The sequence below is a fragment of the Globicephala melas genome, chromosome 19 (genome assembly GCF_963455315.2).
Source record: "Globicephala melas chromosome 19, mGloMel1.2, whole genome shotgun sequence".
Taxonomy (NCBI): Eukaryota; Metazoa; Chordata; class Mammalia; order Artiodactyla; family Delphinidae; genus Globicephala; species Globicephala melas.
Genome location: NC_083332.1, coordinates 18,709,028 through 18,723,828, shown reverse-complemented (window position 1 = coordinate 18,723,828; position 14,801 = coordinate 18,709,028). Strand labels below are relative to the sequence as shown.

The 14,801-nt window shown below is 38.5% G+C and overlaps 1 long non-coding RNA gene across 2 annotated transcripts in view; it reads right to left on the bottom strand.

Annotated features, from left to right (window-relative positions):
- The window catches only part of LOC132594067 (uncharacterized), a 189,522-nt gene that overhangs the window by 26,931 nt on the left and 147,790 nt on the right, over positions 1-14,801 (bottom strand). The gene's annotated exons all lie outside the window — the stretch shown is intronic.

Genomic DNA, 14,801 nt, shown 5'->3' with positions numbered 1-14,801 from the left:
GAGGCAGAACATTCAGGACCCTCACCCTCCCATCACTATTCCTTCTGCTCATTGCTTCCCTCTCCCTCTCTCTGCCAAATGGGTACCAAGGCTGCCAAACATTCCCACATTTCCACTGCTGGAAAGAAACAGGCTTGTCTACCTGCATCCCCAATCCAGAAAAGTGCAGTTGGCAAGTACCCACGACTGAACCCATCGGCATTACAACATTAATGGTGCTGACTACCATATGGATCCAGTGGAAGGGAAAGGATGGAATACATTCTAAAAGAAGAGGGAGAACGAATGGGATAAGTAGAGAAAACATAGAGTATTCTCTACACACAGGCAGGACTTCCACTGGTAGTTATTGTGACCACCTTTCAATTATCCATCACCAGGTATAGCTGGTGAACAACAATAGGCACCACCTAAACCATGGTTTCAGGCAATCGGCAAAGCCTTTGCCAAGTTCTTGCAACATGGACCAGCAGGAGAGAAAGGTAAAACGTGGCCCTGACCATGTTTTGGAGTCTCCGGGTAGAGAAAGAGATTCCCACCAAGCACTGCTAGAGACAGAATGGCTTTGTGGTGTCTGTTGGTGGTAACAGCCGAATAATGAGCCTGGTCAAAGAGTGGCAAGTTCGTAGCTAGTGTGAAAGGGATTTGTATATACAGCTCTCAAAGCAGGGGCCACGGGGCAGTCAGAGGGAAGTGGTGGGGGTCGTTTCTGCCTGCAGGTCACCTGGTGTTTATGGTGTAGCCAGTGGGTCTACATCCCAAGGCTGATGCCACATGTCCCCTGAAATTCTGGGTGAAAACTAAAGGTTCTGTCCTTACCCGAATCTTCTGGCAAGTGTATAGAGTGCTATTTCCCCTGGGAACTAAGAGAAGTCCTTACATAACTTCCCGGGGAGATGATTCGGTCTGGACTTGGCATTTTGGGAGGCTCAGAGAAGCACATGTTCTTGTCCAAAGGCATAGCCTGGGGACTCCTGAGGTTTCAAACCATCATCAGATTTGCCCTGGGTGCAAACCACTGGCTCGGCATCGTGAAATTGAAATGGCTGTTCTGTGATTTTCACCCTTTGCCTTGCACACACCTGCCAGGTGTGCTTGGAGACACACAGGGGCCTCACTTGAAAAAAACCCAAAATTAATCAATCAGTGGCACGTGGGGGAGGGATTCGTATTATGAAAGACGATTCATACCATAAGCAATTGATTTCAGAGTCCTCTTTAATACCCAGAAACCGGGACTTCCCTGGTGGCACAGTGGTTGAGAGTCCGCCTGCCGATGCAGGGCACATGGGTTCGGGCCCTGGTCCGGGAGGATCCCGCATGCCGTGGAGCGGCTGGGCCCGTGTGCCACAACTACTGAGCCTGCACGCCTGGAGCCCGTGCTCTGCAACAAAAAGAGGCCACCGTAATGAGAGGCCTGCGCACCGCAATGAAGAGTGGCCCCCACTCGCCACAGCTACAGAAAGCCCGCGCGCAGTAATGAAGACCCAAAGCAGGCAACAATAAATAATAAATAAATAAATATTTTAAAAATATATATATATCCAGAAACCATTCAGCTTTTTAAGTAAGAACCAATCCCCAGAAGTTTGTTTCTTATATAAAGTTTCAGGAATATGCAAAATACAACATATAGTTATATTTAGAACTCTAAGAAGATTGGAGCTGAAAGGGACCATAGGAATATCCTAGCCTGCTGATTGTCAAACTCAAGTGTGCAGAAGTATCACGTGCGACACGTGTCAAAAAGACCCCGTGTGCCTTCCCAGACAACCAACTTCCACAGGCTGGGGTGGGCCCCATGAGCATAGTGCTGGAGAGCCACCAATCACACTCTGAGAAACGCCACGCCCACTACTTAGGAATCAGAAGCTTCGGTGACACCCGGTGCCGTACACAGGCTGAGCAGAGCCAGGACTAGAAACCAGGGCTCTGACCCCCCAAACCCTGCCTCTAGCTCAGTGACTATTTTTCTATAATGCCTAGATGATTCATGGCTTCAACACCCAGAATATTTTATCTCTAATTCTGATAAGCTACAATTATTTCCCAGGGGGTGGGGCAGATAGAATATAAGGCGGAAGATAAGGATGCTTTATAAATTGGAAGAGAAGCCTCTAGTCTCATATTAATCCACACAAATTTACTCTAAAAACAATTGCATTTACTTTGTTTTTTGTTTGTTGGTGTTTTGGGGGATTTTTGTGGGGTTTTGTTTTGCTTTGAAACAGTGAGACTGAAAGCAAATGACACAGAAGAAAATCAAATGAAAGCCCAAGTCATCCTCCAAAGAAGAATACCAAATAAACTTTTAATACAGATGATCCTGGGATAATTTAATAGCTAAGTGATCCATGATTTTTCTTTTTCTTCTTTGTTTTTAAATAAATTTATTTATTTTATTTTTGGCTGCGTTGGGTCTTCGTTGCGGTGCGCGGGCTTCTCATTGCGGTGCTTCTCTTGTTGCAGAGCACGGGCTCTAGGCGCGCAGGCTTCAGTAGTTGCGGCACGCAGGCTCAGTAGTTGTGGTGCACAGGCTTAGTTGCCCCGCGGCGTGTGGGATCTTCCCGGACCAGGGCTCGAACCCATGTCCCCTGCATTGGCCGGTGGATTCTTGACCACTGTGCCACCAGGGAAGTCCCTCCATGATTTTTCTTAACAAATATCCTCATTGAGAGAGAGAGAGAGAAGCAGCTAAGAAATATCTTTGGATTCAAAGCCATTTCTTTTTCTTTTACTTAATTTGCAGGTATCTCAGCACTATCTGAATAAATTATGCTGACAATACCATAATATAAATGATAAATCATCAACACAGTTTTAGTGATATATTGCATGAAATGTAAATAATAACCAGAACTGCTAATTGGCTGGCTTCTTAGGAACAAAGCTGCAACCGCGTGACTGCCCCAGTCCGGGCTCAGTCATTAAGCATTTCTGCTGGTAAGCTGTTTCTGCTGGTCTGGACAGCAAAGCACAGCCTCCAAGGCAAGCCTTTGTGTGGAAGTTCTTTTGGCCTGAGAGCAAGATGGTGGCGAATGGCAGGCCATGTTTCTTTGCCCCTCCAGAGTGCCAGTGGGCTGGGACCTCACCTTGCTTCTCCTGAGAACTCGTGTCCCCCAGAAGTAACAAGAATTAACATGGAAAACCTCTTCACGTCAGTCAAGTTGCCGACTCTTTCCAAAAAACTCTTCTGACTCATTTTGATTTCTTTTTTTTTTCTTTTGCTTTGATAACGATTTGATTACAACTTCACTTGACCAGAAACATAAGCTGTTTCTATGTGCTTCTTATTTTGAAAATACCTTGTTAGCATTCATCATATGTTTATGCAGCTTAAAAATATATTTTGTTTCATTTTCCCAACAAATCCTTCTGCTTTCTGACAGGGTTGAGATTCTTATCTGCAGTTTTCTTGCTGTGTCAAACAATGTCTTGGGAAAAATAACCTGGTGTACAGTGGGCACATTCGTTTATTCAACTGAGGATGCCAGGCGTAAGGCTGGGTCCTAGGGAGACACAGAGTGAATGCCATGTAGAGTTCCCATGTTCAGGGCCTTCAATTCTAGCGGAGGCAGGCTGAGAATGAAGAGTGATGAGCAAAGTGACTTGAGATCATGTGGTACAAAACAATGCAGGACAATGGGATAGAGAGTCCAGGTATGATGGGTGGGGAGAGGAAGCCTCCATGGGGCAGTGACATTTGCGTTGGACCTGTGGGACCAGAAGGAGCCAGCATGCAAAGATCTAGGGAAAGGGTGTTCCAGCCAGAGAGGACAACATATGCAAAGGCCCTGAGGCTGAAGCAGTCTATTGAGTGTGAGGGAGGGAAAAGAGAAAAAGAGAGGAAATCAGGGAGGCAGTGGATGGAGAACTGGTTCCCCTGTGTAGGGATGATTCTACCCCATGGACCATTTGGTGATTCTACCTTCTGCCACACCTGAGGTCCTTGCACAAGCCTCCACTCCCAAGCTCCCACTTCACGTGACACCTTCTGTCAATAGGGCTGTGACTCTGAGCCACCACCAATGCAGCTCCCAGACCCTGTCTTCTCCCAGCTCCTTGTGCTTGGGATTGGAGTTTATTCCCTCCCCAAACCTGCCACTTCTTAATTAGGGCCACTCTGATTAGAGTTTGGCCAGCCCACTGCAAATGTGATCCAGGTGGTCCTGGATGCCCCTTCCAGGGACTGGGCCTGGAAGGATGTTCAGTGTTGATTGTCTCATTGGGATCCAGGAGCCCAGTTAAGATTGCCCCTCTCCAAATCAGGGGCTGATATGTTGCTCCTAACCATATACATGCTCTGGCCTGCTGCCCCTTTGTTCATCAGTTGGCTAATCCTCGCAACTCAGAGTCTCTAGGGATATGAGAATGTAACAGGTGATGTCCCTGACCCCTGAAAGTGGGGTCATCAACACATTCCCTGGAAGTTCTCTGAAGTGGCTTACAGTGCAGGGCAACCCTCCTGAAGGAAAGCTCTCAGGAGTAACTGTCCCTAAATATTGCTCCTTCAGATGGGCTAGCAGCCTTGGTTCCTTCCCAGGGTCAATTTGGACACTAGCCAGCATCCCATGGAGTCAACCAGCAGCCAGATAAGGGTGGATTTTACTGTCAAAAACTATCAACACAGGGACTGTGGCCAACATAAGTGCTGCAGGATTTATCAACTTTCTTCTTGCTACTGTCATTTCTGGTCCCCCACGCCACCATAATCAAAACCATTTATAAAGTACTCCATCTGCACAGAGCTCCAATTTAGGCCTGGGACAGAGTGAGTTAAGCAGACAAAAGGTCCCCATCACAGAAGTGAGGGTCCATCAGGGATAGACAGTAATAAAGCAGATGAACTAGTTAAGGCAGGCATAAAGCCAAAAGGCAAAGTTACAAAGTATTTGCATTAAATGCAAGCAGAAGGGTCAGAAGACTCTAGTGGGGACCAGAAGTGGAGAAAGAGGGCCCTATGTGAGTTGAGAACAATTCTTCCATTTGGATCCCAAAGATTTCCTTACCCAATGGAAAGGCACATCCATTGGATTAAAAGACAAAAGATCATTGTTTTATTTAATTTCAATGTTTAAAATGTAGACAAAGAGCCAAGAATATACAATAGAAAAAGAACACTCCCTTCAATAAATAGTGTTGGGGAAACTGGGCAGTCACATGCACAAGAATGAAACTGGACCACTATTTTACACCATACACAAAAAGTAACTCAAATGGATTAAAAACTTGAATGTAAAACCTGAAACCATAAAACTCCCAAAAGAAAACATAGGCAGTGAACACCTTTACATCATTCTTGGTCATTATTTTTTTTGATCTGACACCAAAAGCAAAGGCAACAAAAACAAAAATAAACAAGAGGGACTACACCAAACGCAAAAGCTTCTGTACAGCAAAGGAAATCATCAACAAAATAAAAAGACAACCTACTGATGGGAGAAAACATTTGAAAATGACATGTCTGATAAGGGATTAATATCCAAAATATATAAAGAATTCATACAACTCAACAGAAAAAAAAAATTCAATTTAAAAAATGAAATCTTGCCATTTTCAACAACATGGATGGATCTAGAAGATGTTATGCTAAGTGAAATAAGTCAGACAGAGAAAGAAAAATACCATATGATCTCACTTATACATGGAATTTAAAAAACAAAACACAAACAAACAAAATGAAAGGGGGCTCATAGATACAGAGAACAAATGGGTGGTTGCCAGAAGGGAGGGATAGAGGTCGTCAAAATAGGTGAAGGGGATTAAGAGGTACAAACCTTCAGTTATAAAACAATTAAGCCAAAGGAATGTTATACGTATACAGCAAAAGGAATATGGTAAATAATATTGTAATAACATTGTATAGGAACAGATGGTTACTAGACTTATCATGGTGATCATTTCATAATGTATGCAAATCACTATTTAGTACACCTGAAGCTAACATAATATAGCATGTCAACTATTTCAATTTTTTAAAAATGGTCAGAAGATCTGAATAGACATTTTCTGAAGAAGACATACAAATGGTCAACAAGTACATGAAAAGATATTCACCACCACTAATCAACAGGGAAAAGCAAATCAAAACCACAATGAGATATCAACTCACGTCAGATAGAATGGTTATCATAAAAAACACAAGAATAACAAGTGTTGGCAAGGGAAAAGGGAAACCTTGTGTCCTGTTAATAGGAATATAAATTGGTAAAACCTTTATGGAAAACAATATGGAGATTCCTCAAAAACTTAAAAATAGAAACACCGTATAATCTAGCAATTCCATTTCTGGATATTTATCAAAAAAAAAAAAAAAGAAAGAAAAGAAAACACTAACTCAAAAAGATATATGCATTCTTACATTCATTGCCAAGATATGGAAACAACCTAAGTTTTTATTGATGGGTGAACAGATAAAGAAAATGTTGTGTCTGTGTGTGTGTGTGTGTGTGTGTGTGTGTGTCTAAATAAATAAATAAATATAATGGAATATTATTCAGCCATAAAAAGTAATAAAATCTTACCATTTGTAACAAGATGGACGGACTTTGAGGGCATTATGCTAAGTGAAATAAGTCAGGTAAAGAAAGCTAAGTAATGTATGAACTCACTTATATGTGGAGTCTAAAAAAGAAAAAGAAAAGAAAAGAAAAAGCAAGCTTATAGATACGGAGAACAGATTGGTGTTGCCAGAGGCGGGGTAGGGGTGCAAAAGGAGAGCAATGGGTAAAGGAGGTGAAGAAGTATAAACTTTCAGTTACGAAATAAATAAGTCATGGGGATATAATGTACAGCATGGTGACTATAGTTAATAACACCATGTTGCATATTTGAAAGTTACTAAGAGAATAACTCTTAGAAGTCCTCATCATAAGAAAATAATATTGCAACTCTTATGGAGTTAACTAGACATTTTGTGGTGATCACTTCCCAATATATGAATAAAAATAGAGTCATTATGCTGTAAAACCTGAAACTAACATGGTATATGTCAATTATACCTCAATTTTTAAAATGTAGACCAGATTTCCATTTCATGAACAAGAGTCATAGACTCATATTCCTCTGCCTGTGCCCTCTAAAAACAACTAAATGCCTTGGAAATAATGCAACACACAAGATAAAAGAGCTTTGAAAACTGAAAAGAAGAGGGTGGAATGGCCAAGAATCTCAGAACTTGAGTGATGGCATGATGAGTACCCCCAGGTTTTCTTTCTATTTTCCGTATAATTCTAGACTGGGTTTCAGAGAAGTCTGCAACCTGGAACTACCTACAGGCATATGCACACACACATACACACACACACACACACACACACACACACACACACACACACACGAAGCCAAGAGATTGGGAAGGGGGATGCCCAACAAAAACCTGGTGGAAAACTCCAACCATGCTTCACAACTTGGGCCTCAAGTTCTGATCTGTAGGCGGCAGTAGTAGTAGCAAAGCCCAGCTGTTCCAACCCTTGCTTTATAACCAGGGTCCGATCTGTCTTCAATGTCAGCAACAGAATTGGACAGTCCAATCTGAAAGCAACAGCAGCAGCAGCAAAGCACTATATCTCCCCAGTCTCCAATCAGGGGAATAAGGAGACCCAGGTCCACTAACTTCTGCCTCTCCTCTCAGAATGTCACCTAGCATCAGCAGGCATCCCAAGAAAGCACCGTCTGTCCCTACAAATTATACCTGCAGAGATTGATTGGGAGACCTAGTTGCATCAAAAGAATGAAGCAGACCAGAGCAGCTTTGCAAGGGCTCAGAATACTAAACTGCCATTGGAACTGAAGCCCATAAAAATAGTCCAGACTGTACAATAGCCTAAACAGATGCCAAAATAGAAGATTTAAATAGGATCAAGTCCCCTAATATAATAGTCAAAATGTATAAGATACAATCTAAATCCACTCTTCATACCAAGAGGCAGGGAAATCATAATTTGAACAAAGAAATATAAGCAACTGATGCCAATATGCCAGGATGAATGAGATGCTGAATTTATTTGAAAAGGATTTTAGAATGACAATCATAAAAATGCTTCAACAAAATCGATTACAAATTTTCATGAAGCAAGTGAAAAGATAAGAAATACAAGCAAAGAAATAGAAGTCATTAAAAAAGAACCAAATGGAAATTATGGAAATAAAATATATCATAACAAAAATATAAAATCCACTGATGGGCTCAATGGTAAGTTAGAGATGACAAAGGATAGAAGCAATGAACCTGAAGACAAATTAATAGAGTTTATTCAATTAGAACACCAGAAAATTAACAGAGCCTCAAGAATCTGTGGGACAGTAACAAAAGACCTAACTTCCATACTGTAAGTTTCAGGAAGAAAAGAAAGAGATAGTGGAACTGAAAAACTATTAAAAGAAATAATAGCTGAATACTTCCCAAATTTGGTGGGAAACCTAAATCCGTGGATTCATGAAGCTGAACAAATTCCAAGTAAGGATAAATCCAAAGAAATCCACACCAAGACACATAATAAATCAAACTGCTGAAAACTAAAGACAACAAAAATAACCTTAAAAGGGGCAGAGGGAAATGATGCATTACCTGTAAAGAAACTCCAATTTGAATGACAGTGGATTTCTCATCTAAAACTGTAGAGGCCAGAAGGAAGTGACACAATATTTTTCAAGTGCTGGAAGAAAAAATCTGTCAACCTTGATTCCTATATCTGGCAAATCTACCCTTCATAATAAAGGAGAAATAAAGACACATTTGGACAAATAAAAACTAAGGGAATTTGTTGTTAGCACGCCTACCCTTTGAGAACAGCTAAAGGAAGTTCTCAAAACAGATAAAAAGAAAAAGATAATAGAAGAAGGCTGGGACTTTAAGAAAGTAAATAAAAACAATGGAATGGGTAAAAATAGAAGTAAACATAATAGATTATTCTTTACCTCATGAGTTTCTTTGTGGTTGAAACAAAAGTTGTAACACCATCTGATATGGCACTCAATGTATATACAGGAACTACTTTAAACAATTATATTTTAAAAGTGGGGTGAGTAAAGGGACCTAAAGGGAAATAGACTGTTACACTTCACTTGAAGTGGTAAAACATTATGCATATGGTAATATTTAGAATAACCAGTAAGGAAATTACACAAAATGATATATTCAATAACATTATAAATCAACAAAAATGAAACTCTAAAAATATTCAATTGACCCATGGGAAAGTAACAAAAAAGAAATAGAGTTAAAAACAAACAAAGGGGAAAATAGAACATAAATAATAAAATAGCATACTTAAATCTTATTATACTATTAATTACTTAAAGTAAATGTAAATTACTGAAATGTAAACAGTCTAAATGCAACAGCTAAAAGATAGGCATTGGCAGAATAAACGAAGACCCAACTCTATGTTGTCTACAAGAAACTCACTTCCAACATAATGACTAGGTAAGTTAATGTGAAAGACTGGGTGGGGGGGAAGTATATCATGGAAACATTAATCCAGATAAGAAAGAGAGAGAGAGAGAAAGAAAGAAGGGGAGAAGGGAGGGGGAAAGAAGGGAGAGAGAGAGAGAGAGGAAGGAAGGAAGGAAGGAAAGAAAGAAGGGAGGGAGGGAGGGAAGAAGGAAGGAGAGAAAATATGGCTACACTAATATCAGATAACATAGACCAGAACAAATAAAATTGTTTAGGATAAAGAAGGACATAACATAATGATAAATGAATCAATTCACAGGAAGATCTAACAATCCTAAATGTACATGCACCAAATAACAGAACATCAAAACAAAAACTGACACAGCTGAAAGAAGAAATAGATAAATCTACAATTATATTTGGGACTTCAATACCCCACTATTGGCAATTGATAGAACTACTAAACAGTAAATCAGCAAGCATATAGAAGGGCTGATCAACTGACATGATCTAACTGACAATTATAGAACATTCCCCTGCAACAACAGCAGAATACATGTGCCTTTCAAGTATCCATTGTTTACCAAGGTAAACCATATCCTGAGTCATAAAACAAACCTCAACTAATTGAAAAGAATTGAAATCATGCAGACTATGTTCTCTGACCATAAAGGAATCAAACTTGAAATCAATGACAGGAAGACAACAGAAAAACTCAAAACACTTGGAAATTAAATGACACACTTCTAAATAATCTATGAGTCAAAGAGGAAGTTTCACTGAAAATAAAAAATGCATAGAATATAATGAAAATAATAGTAGGCTATATCAGAACTTGTGGGAAGAAGCTAAAGTAGTGCTGAGAGGGAACTTTATGTTAGTAAATGCTTACATTAGAAAAGAAAAAAATACCTCAAATCAATAATCTAAGTTCCTACCTCAAGAAACCAGAAAAATGGTACAGCCACTATGGAGAACAGTATGGAGGTTCCTCAGAAAACTAAAAACAGAGCTACCATATCATCCTGCAATCCCACTCCTGGGCATATATCCAGAGAAAAACACAGTCCAAAAGGATACATGCAACCTAATGTTCATTGCAGCACTGTTTACAGTAGCCAAGACATGGAAGCAACCTAAATATCCATCAATAGAGGAATGGATAAAGAAGATGTGATACATATATAAAATGGAATATTACTCAGCCACTAAAAAGAATGAAATAATGTCATTTGCAGCAACATGGATGGACCTAGAAATTGTCATACTGAGTGGAGTAAGTCACACAGAGAAAGAGAAATATTGTATGATATTGTTTATATGCAGAATCTAAAAAGAAATGATACAAATGAAATTATTTACAAAACAGAAACAGACTCACAGACTTAGAGAATGAACTATGATTAGCAGGGGGGAAGGGTGGGAGGAAGGGATAGTTTGGAAGTTTGGGATTGACATCTACACACTGCTGTATTTAAAATAGATAACCAATAAGGACCTACTGTATAGCACAGGGAACTCTGTTCAGTATTATGTAACAACCTAAATGGGAAAAGAATTTGAAAAAGAATTTTTAAAAAATCAAAAAAAAGAAAGAAACCAGAGAAAGAAGAACAAAATAAACATAAAGTAAGCAGGAGGAAGGAAATATTTTTTTTAAAAGCAGAAATCAATAAAATGGTCACAAGAAAATAAAGGAGAGGAAAGAAACAAAAAGCTGTCTTTTTAAAAAATCAATAAAATTAATAAACCTCTAGCCAGGCTAGCGAAGAAAAAAAGAAACAAGATGCAAATTACCAATATCAGAAGTAAATAGGGCTCATCACTACTGATCCATGGACACTAAAAGAATAATTAAGAAATACTGTGAACCAATCTATGCCAATAAATTTGATAACTTAGATGAAATGGACAACTTCCTTCAAAGACACAAATTACCAAAACTTACATGGAGAAACAGATACTATGGATAAGCCTATATCTGATAAAGAAATTGGATCAATAATGAACAACCTTCAGAAAAAGAAAGCACCAGGCCCAGATGGGTTCATTGGTGTATTCTACCAAACATCTACAGTAGAAACTATACCTATTTGCTTCCAGAAAATAGAAGTGGAAAGAATACTTCCTAATTCACTCTATTAGGTCAGCATAGCATCTGACAAAATACAACACCCAATCATAATAAAAACTTTCAGCTAACCAGGAATCTCCTCAGTATGATAAAGAACATCTACCCAAAAAACAACAGCTAACATCACACTTTAAGGTAAGAAACTGGGTGTTTTCCCCTTGATTGGGAAGTCCTACCTAGTGCAAAAAGAAATAAAAAGGAAAAAAAATACATGATTGAAAGGGAAGAAACAAAACTGCCTTTTTTCACATATGACATGATTATGTCACTGGTTAGAGGGATTGATGAACGGATGGATTAATGAACATGACAGTCCCAATATAAGACCAATGGTAACTAAGTTTTATGACCTGGAAGAGATAATCTCACTGTTGATGTGTTCTGAAGATTCACAAAAGAGTCAAAGGGACCAGTTGGTGTTTCATTTTTTCAATGAGATATTGGTATAATTTTTAGAAATTGCTGTACAAGCAAAAATCTCCCCATGCTCTGTAAGTGCTACTTACTTCTATTTACCTCTTATTCCTAGACCTTATCCTGCCTTTCAGAGACATATTTTAAAGTTCTGATTACTTCAGTCCAAAGCTAAACAATTTAGATAAACAACCAGTTATCTGAATGATACCTGGTGCATTAGACCTCTTGAAAGAATTTCCAGTGTCAGTGGAAACGTGTTTGCTTTATAGACAACATCACCTGGAATAAAGGGAAGAAATTTCAGAGCTGCTTGTCTATGTAGAAAATACAGTTTAAAATAATTCACAGGGTATAGTTTGACCTCCAGGAGCTTACATTCAGGAACAGAGATATTGACAGATGATTGAACAAAACCACTGTACAGATAATAGTTAAGATTAAGCATGTCTCATGTATATAAGCCAATATTACACCCAATATTCAATAAATTACCTGTAGTAATTTTAAATCCCTTAAAAATTTTATAATCTCTTAGGCAGCAAACATCAGTTTTCATTAAACATCTGTCTTATAGCCCACACAAAGGTGCATATGAGACATAATTAAGCAAATCCTGCCTCAATCACTGGGATTTGGAGTAATAATTCTTTTTCTTTTGAATAATTTCAGGAGAGATAATTTTGTATGCAAAAAAAAGGGTGGGGAAAATAATGAAAATATGAGCCACTGTTACTATGCACACATTAAATGAAAATTCAGTTGGTTTCTTGAAATACAGTTGATCAAAACCAAAAGAAAACTTTGCACAGTAATGGTCTAGTCTAGAATCTTGATTGCTTATACGCTTTGTACTTCAAATCTCATTCCTGTGTGCCAAAACATCTTTACATTACATCAGTATCATCCTGAAATAATTGTAACTCTGGAGGAGGCAAACAGACAAAGAAAACAAAGGAGAATTTTATATGTATATAAAATTATAATTATATATAATTATATATATACATAAAACCTGTGAATCACAAAGTAGAACCACGTAGCTAAGTGGTACATTTCAGTTAGAACATCTATGTTATGGGAAGAATGGAGAACTTCCTTACTTCACTGTTGATTCAGGATAATACCTGTCAATGGACGTATTTCAGAATGAGACAAAAGACTATTCCCCCTTGGAAGAAGCTGTGGTTACCAAACTTTATGTGATCAACAACCTACTTTTATCTTTTTAATGAACCCCAAGCTTTGAAACACTTCGTCTATGACACAAAGCAACATAACAATTAATGCATTTCTTACTCTTTTTATAATCAAAGGTTTGTGGTTGCCAATCAGACATGCAGATCACCCCGAGATGACCACCATTAGCTGAACTGATACACTTCAAGACAAGGACTAGATACTTGATAGTTTCTTTATCCTTAAGATACCTCTTAAGAAAATTTACTATTTTCCATTAAAATTTTTGAAATAGTTGGAAAATCCTCATTCCTTTTTTTAAAGATCTCTATGGATGCAGGGATCCCAGGTCAGAAAATACCAGCTTAGAATTAGTTCAGGCAAGGAAGTAAGAAGTGAAGCTATCTTCCAGAAGGGCTCATATGTCCCAGGGAATATTAGTGCATAATGATTGATTTGGGGATATAAACATGTACAGTTATTATTCATCATGAATAAAGATATTTATGGTAGCTGGTGGCAAAGGGGATGAAGTTGTCCCCAAATATTACTAATGTGTCATTCAATCCCAGAAGACAATTAAGCAATATTTATAAAATTGTGAAAGAAAAAATGAAATAAAAATTGCCTTTTAGACAAACATAAACAGGCTGTTTAGAAATAAGAAATCAGTATATTTGAACAAATTTTGCTAAGAATTTTAGGAGATAATTGAGTACAATAATGGAAGAGAGAGGAAGCTGCCCAAATATCTGCCACCTCTCCTTTCTTGTAGTTTTAAATTATGTAAAATTCAATCTCAGATGGATGCTGGATACAAATGCTACTTACAGAGATGAATGGAATGGATTTAGTCACCTTTCCTCACATATAGGTCCAGCTCTTAAGAGTTTACAAAATGATATCACATCCATTGTTTCAACTGACAAAAAATTAAAGTCCAAAGGGTACTGTGGAGTTTCGAGGAGATGTCCCCTTTGGACTTTCATGTGGTAGCTAATGGCATATTAATTTTCTACTGAACTATAAAATCCAGGTAAAATGCAACAAGAAATACCTGCTTAATCAGAGAGCTCCTGAAGTAGTCAAGATTGAAGGGCCTAATCCTGGAAAAAAAATGGGGAGAGCCATGAAAATGAGCCCCAAACTCCACTTACTGATTTTTCCTTTGAAGAATTTACCAGTTCTAGGCTACAAAGGGCAAGAGCCTGAGAAGCCAGGGCTTAATTTCTTCTTATATCACAGGAGTGAGGAGACAAAAATTGGAATTCAGAACTGCCCCTGTAGCTACATGTAAATGGCCAAATTCCCTGAGAGTGACTGCCTGGCACTCTACATCAGTTTTCTCCTTGAGACACTTGATGATTCCAAAGTTTTGTGAAGCTAGATTCCCTGAGGCTAAGCAGAAAGTGGGAGAAAAGCTGAGGGGAGCTTTCAATAATTTTACCACACTGGAAATACAAAAATTAAAGTTCAAAACTGTGCAATGAGGCAGAGCACTGGTAAATATCACCCAAAGATTCTGTATTATTTCAGGAAGTATGTCTGTCATACAATAAAAACTTATCAAGTATGAAAAAGAAATAAAACCAAGAGGAGGAAAAAATATTTAAATAGAAACATTCTCATAGGTTTAGAGTTATCAGACATTAGTTTTAAAATAACTGTGATTAACAT